Raw genomic sequence first — 7,020 nt, 5'->3', positions numbered from 1 at the left:
GGGGAAAAGAAGGAAGAGGATGAAGTGAAAAGGGAGAAAATAATAAGAGGAGGATAGGGAGATGGGCAAGGTGAAGAAAGGAAAGACTAAGGGAAATAGGGAGGGAAGGGAATAAGGAAGAAAAAAGTGAAAAGAGAAAAAAAAGGCAGAAAGAAAGGGGAAAGAAAAAGATAAGGGTATAACAAAACAAAACAAAACAAAACAAAACAAAACAGAAAGACTTTCAGTATTTTCAGAGTATTAGGTTGGAGAAAATCTAACCAGGACACGCAAGAGTGCAGTGAACCAGGCCATGGTTCAACTGTTCACAAAAGTACCTATCATGTACAACAAGTGTTCTAGCTGAGCTCTTCATGCCATGCAATTCACACTTCAAAGTCTTCGTACGAAAAGGAAATACAAAGACTAGAGCATACCAACAATTTAAACTTCTCTATGGGTCTTTAAAACACATTTAAATACAATTTGATGTAGGAACTAGTTGGCTTTTAATTTACCTGCAGGCTGCAGGTTGGATCTGCCTGGTTTGGAGTAATGACAGATGAATTTTAACTGTTTGTACTAATCAATATCTCCTATGCTGCATGGTTCCATTTATTTTTAAATGTCAGTTTCCATTAGCTTCCGGCATTATCTCTATTGAAAAAATGAAGCAGTGATGACTGTTACTTTTCAAGGTAGCTTCCTCATGCTGTTTTTACAAATTTTTATGTTTACCTCATCATAATCCAGGCAGAACCTGTGTGAAACTGTGCAAACAGTGACCTACTTTACACATCACGTTCAAATTCTACAAGAAACTAGAGCACAGATAATACTGCCATTTATCAGGGATGAAACAACCTCTTAACATATATGAGAAAAACAAACTGTTAAATAATCATGAAGTTCATAAACCTCATTGCCTTTTTTTTTTTTTTAATCATTTTGCTTTATCTTTCTTCCTTTTCCTTTCTCTCTCCTTTTATTTTCAAAATTACAGTTGCAGGAAAAGATAGCACTGTGTTTTAAACAGAGATCAAAGCTGCATTTTGCCATTAGCTTTTTCAAATAACATCAAACAGCAACAGACTGAACTAATGGAATGAGCTGGCTTAACGAGCTGCTCAACATTGATCTCCTTCAGCATTTTAAGTGATTTGAACTCTTGCCCCATCACTTGTCTTTTCATCTTCAATTTTGCTTAAAATTCATGTGCACCCATCTTGTTTTGAATGAATACTTCACCATAGAACACAATTAAAAATCTGACCATTTAATTGCCTGTTCTCAAGACAGACAAGAATATGTTTGTTTAGGCATTGTACTTAGTTGTTTTCCTTTCTACTGCAATGGAAAAGAATCTTATTTAAAACCCCTGAAACCCAAATCAATGTCTAATTCATATGATGAAAACATAAATGATCATTTATTATTGCAGCGTATGAGTTTTAAATCTAGTATCTAATGTAAATGACTTATTGGACCAGTTACCCAATGGGGAGATTTCAAGGGGAAAAAGATTGCAAAAAGCTTTAAAAAAATGTACATATATCAAAATGCTTCTCCTCAGAATTTACTCAAGTTATAACATACAGAATACTTTTACATCATATGCTTCCTAGTAAGTGACTAGTGAGAAAATAGAAACACAATATGAAATGTATTTAAAAATGTTTTCCTATAAACAGAAACCTGTAACCTGGTGCAAAAACAAATGTGTAGTAATTTAATAGAAATACTGTTTTCTGGAGGTAAAAAAAATGATGCAAAATTCTGGTATAGTTTAACAAATTACTTCATAGTTCAAAATTTTCAACTATAATCTTGCATTACAGCAGGTTTGCTAGAAATGCAAAAGTTAGGTGTTTACAGCTGCTTTCTCAATTTGCACAGTTGGTCAAGGGGACATCTTTCTATATCAGAAGAACAGTCAGCTTACCTAACTCATATCATCCAGTAGCACTGTGAGTTTATACCTAGTTTACAATTAATCTGATTGTGTTTATTGTCATATTTTTTTTGAAGAACCAAATGCATATCTAGGATGCACGTTTTGTCACCAGCATGGGAAAGAAAGTTTAGTACTAGGGCAAATCGGAAGTGTGGTGCAATTGTTCTTGGCAGTGAATGACATGGACACGACATAGTACTAACAAATCTGCTGAAACTTTCAAAAAATCAGAATAGATTATAAATAGAACATGAGATAGATAAGATAAAAGAAAATAAAACTCTTGCAAGAAGCTGCTTTTGTGAAATCATCCTGGGAGATTCGTATATGATTGTACCTGCTGAAACAATTATTAATGTTCTGCATGTTGGAGGCTACAGTGGATGATCATACTGAAAAAAAGGCACTGAATGATGGACAGATTCTTTTAATGAGTCAACTTTCAAGTAAAATAAGAAAAAAAAGCTAAAGGCAGGACTGTCTTATTATGAACAGAGGAAGTTTTCTGAGTTATGTTTTTAATCTCCTCATGGGAAGGGAATGGAGCTCCCCTTTCTCCAAAATTAAACAGGACAGTGCTAGCTCCACAGTGAGTTTCAGACGAATTCTTCTAATATTGGCATGCAGCTTCAGTAGCAAACAAGGATTCCACTGACTACCCTGGGTGCTTGTGTGCTGGGAGAAGGAAAGTGATGGGTACAGTTGCAAGAACTGTTGTGTAAAAAGGGAACTAAGGCGCCATTTTAGAGAGAGGCTGTCACAGACCTTAACTGGTACGTAGTGTCATGGAATAGGCATGCTTTAAAAAGAAGGAGTTAGGACACTTTAAAATATGTCTTCCTGGAAATCAAAGTTGCACAGTGTCTACTTACATCCAGCCTATAGTGTCTCAGAGTGCTCAATAGGGGTTGCACTGACAACACTACCAGACCTTCTCTAGTACAGCTTTCTGCAAATATGTTAATTCTGTCTGAAATTCATGAAGAGACAGCAAGCAGCTAGTTTAGTGCACTGACCTCTGTGGGTCAGGGTGAGAAACAAGAACAAGTAAGCTAGGCAAAAAACCTTGAACTACTTCTGAGAGAAGCAATCATAGTTTTATCAGATTGGTTGTTATGAACTGGTGCTTTACTTATTCTCAAACAATTACATGTGCAAATACCATTGTATTTTTGATTGTTCATCCATCAGTGGTATACAGAGTACTACCATCAGGTATTGATAGACTCAGCACACAAGAGTCTACACTAGAAAACCCAGTGGAAGTAATGTGGCTGGTCCCACTTCAGGCACAAATATTCTGAAAATATATTTAGGCTGTGGAAGTTAATGCATATGTTGGAATATGACCTGTTCATTCCTCTGTTGTAACTGCAACAAGGTACTTGCAAGATCATATTCCAGTGTAAAAAGACGATCAAGAGACAAAACTCTTTTCATCATGAAGCAAAGCTTTCAGAAAAGCTGTCAGATACTGTTCTTTTGTTTGTTTGTTTGTTTTGATTTATTTTATTTTATTTTTTCCTCCTTGTTTTGAGATAATGGCATGCTTGTATTATATACAGTGGAATTTATTCATTACTTCTACATCTTATTAGAAGCATAATACAGTGTGAGATCTGGATTAAAAATGTTACGAACTTTAAAAGAGATCAGAATGGTAGCAGCTAAATGAAAAGACTTGATGCTTCTTTTGCTTGAATGTAAAGTTATATTTACATGAGGAAGTTACTGAACATTATGTTGGGAGAATTCAATTCTAGCAAACTTCCTGCAGAGTGAAGAAGTAACGGAACCCCCCTCCTGAATAAGAACTTTAATTTTAGAATATATTTGGCAAAAAAAATTACCAGATTCATGCTCTCTTTTTTAATTACTTTTTCTTTTCCAAGATATTAAAGAGTTTTCTCAACCATAAAATTAATCAAAAAAGTCACAAATTACACAATTTTCACCATCTTTAACTGCCTGATTAAAAGGATCCAAACTAACAGTAAAATCTTCTGTTGCTATTCTTATGAAAATTAGCCTTTAGTAGACAGTTGCTATCTTTCAAGGATTTCATATAGTTGTTTTCCAGATGCAAAATTTTACTTCTATGTATGCTGGGCATTGATACCCAGACAAATATGCATCAAATTCAGAAGTGCACTGTAGAGACATCTAAGTGCATTAGTTTAGAATTAGCACAGAATTACATGCAGCTCTTCCTGCTGTGGCACCTTAGTAACTTCTGCAGTACTATGGGGCTGCACCATGCTTGGTTGTTTCATTTGTCCAGAGAAGGGCAACAGAGCTATGAAGAACACAAGTCTTATGAGGAGTGGCTGAGGGAACTGGGATTATTCAGCTTGAAGAAGGAGTGATCACACTGCTCTCCACAACTTCCCAGAAAGAGGATGTAGTGAGGTGAGGGTCAGTTATGAGGATGTAGTGAGGTGAGGGTTAAGTTGTGCCAGGGGAGATTCTGGTTTGATATTAGGAAATATTTATTTTCAGAAAGGTTGGTGAGGTATTGGCATAGACTGTCCAGAGATGGAGTTCAAGAAAAGGATAGATGTGGCACTTGGGGACATGGTTTAGTAGCCATGGTGGTGACAAGCTGACAGTTGGACTAGATGAGTTTAGTGATCATTTCCAGTCTTAATGATTTTATGATTTGATGAGATATATTCCTAGAATGGAGACAGTATGCACTGCTGCATTTAACCAAATCTTAGGTTTGGATTGTGTTCACTATGAGGTGCTTTAATTATAAGAAATGCAGCATCCTATGCCTTGGAATAAAGGGAAGAAAAAAGCAACAGTCCAGGCTTTCTGTAGTGTCATACCTTGTCGGATAGGATACTGTAGATAGAAATTGTAAGTAGCAGTTCTCCTTACCAAAGCTTTTATTTGGTAACAGTCTGCTTGTAATCTTTAAAATATTGATCTTAAAATAGCAGTTTACAGCTGCAACTGAAAATTAGGAAAGGAAGTGATACAAAAAAAATGAGCTTGTGTTTGAGGTCGGTGTTGATACAGTCAGCAGAAGATTTGGCCACTGACTGAAGTAGGATACCAGACAATGTAGAAAGGATGATAAATGCGAACAGGACATACAGTGTATTAAAGCTGGAAGAACACCAAGAACATCCTTAAGCAACAGAATGTACTATCATTGCCACTTTTAACACATTTTGACACAGTTATTGTGTGGAAAGTTGAGATGTTCTCTATATAATTTCAGTGGTTTACAGGCTGGCTCTGTGCCCCCCAGAAAAAGGGAAAAGGGGAAAAGGGTAGAGAGATGGGCCCAAAAACAAAACAGCAGCAATGATCTGAGGAGAAACAAGCTAATTTACTAAATAAGATATTGGAATGCAAGATAACACAATATAATACAATATAATTAGAATTGAAGATAAAAAATCAAATATAATGAGAGAGAGAGTCCAAAATCCAAAGGTCTTCCTCTAAAGCTGTGAGAAGATGAGCAACAGAGGCAAGCCAGATGACCAGATACAAAAGGGCTGTCAGATGACCTACAAAGGCCTTTTATCTTTTCCCCATGAGTGGAAATGGTAACAGAACAGCGAAGAGTCCTGGGAATGTAGCAGTTCTTCTCTTCTGGGACAGATACCCAGAACTGGAGCATTAACTCTTTAACTCCCATTGCACTACTAGATGTTATGATGTGGAAAACTGGCAACAAAAATTTATAAAATCATTACAATAAGCAATACATAATGACAGTTATAGAGCAGCTAGCTCCAAAAGGAAGCATAGATAGCCAAGCAACATTTGTTCCATATAAATTATCACAGGGCTGAACAGAGGAAAATGAAACACAACCAGACTGAAAATTTTGATCCATGCACATCTTTACATCTCTAACAGTAAATCCCTTAGGTTATGTGATTGGATAGCAAAAATGAAGAGGTGGTATCAGTGGTATGTAAATATAATTCCTTCAGAGCATAGCCAGTATATCAACATTTGTTGGAAAGAACAGCATGTCCAAAAGCTTTTCACTGTCCTTGTCAGCAGGCAGATCCTACAGAGATTTGGCATGAGACCTCAGCAGGTTTTGTCCATCTGCAAAAGTGACAGACAGATTTCAACAGCATGACTCTTGTATTTTACCCCAGAACTTGCTCAGAGTAATTTTTTTCATAAACACACACAATTTTTATCTCTTGGTATAACTCTCAAATGCTGATACATGCTTATAAAAAAATTAAAAAAAGGAAGAAAGAAAAAGAGGAAAAAGAGGAAGAAGAAGAAAAAGAAGGAAGTCACGGAACAGCACTGAAAACAGCCCCCAGATAAATGGAAAAATAGAGTATCACAATAAATAATTTCACAGTTAGAAAACATTCTTTATTCTCTAAAATAATCACATATTGTATAGAATTAATTTCTACCATTGATTTATCACTCCAATGAAGTGATCCTTTCATACTACTTACAAATTATTTCTTAAGAGTTAACATGCTAAAGGCTATCATCAGTGAAAAATACTCTGATGCCAATTTTGAGTTCTGACTATCAATCAGGATGACTGATAAAGTTGTGGCCTCTACAGGTAACCCTAGCCTTGCCATGCAAACAGCTGAGGAGAATTGACAAGTGCAGCTCTGTGTTTTAAGGTAATGTACTTACTTTGAAAAATCAGGCTGTAAGAGCAGTTCTTTCAGAAGCATCTAAGTGCTTATGCAGTAAAAGTAAGGGCAAACTGAAAGGGACAGTAACCTCACAAGCTGCCCCTAAGGAATATGTTTTTTATTTAGCATGGTGGCCTAAAGCTGCATACCCAAGTAATTAGCACTGGCAGCAGGACAGAAGGAGACAGGTCTGAAGAATCAGGTAATCTGTTATAGCAATCTCTATTGCAAATATGCTGCAACCTCTGCCACTAGCAGATTTCACTGAGTTGTATACAGCACATTCTTCACCGACTGCTCTAGTAGAATAAAAGAGTTCACAGTTACTGCCCACTTGAGAGCCAGTGAGCTGTAAAAGGTGCAGTAACATTCACAGACATCCCAGCCTGCCTGAATGGCTAGAGCCCGCACCAGGCGCTGGTCCTTGCTTTGGGGGTACTT

Source organism: Meleagris gallopavo, chromosome 9 (genome assembly GCF_000146605.3).
Source record: "Meleagris gallopavo isolate NT-WF06-2002-E0010 breed Aviagen turkey brand Nicholas breeding stock chromosome 9, Turkey_5.1, whole genome shotgun sequence".
Lineage (NCBI taxonomy): Eukaryota > Metazoa > Chordata > Aves > Galliformes > Phasianidae > Meleagris > Meleagris gallopavo.
The sequence above is the reverse complement of the archived record's forward strand: the minus strand, read 5'-3'. Positions refer to the sequence as shown.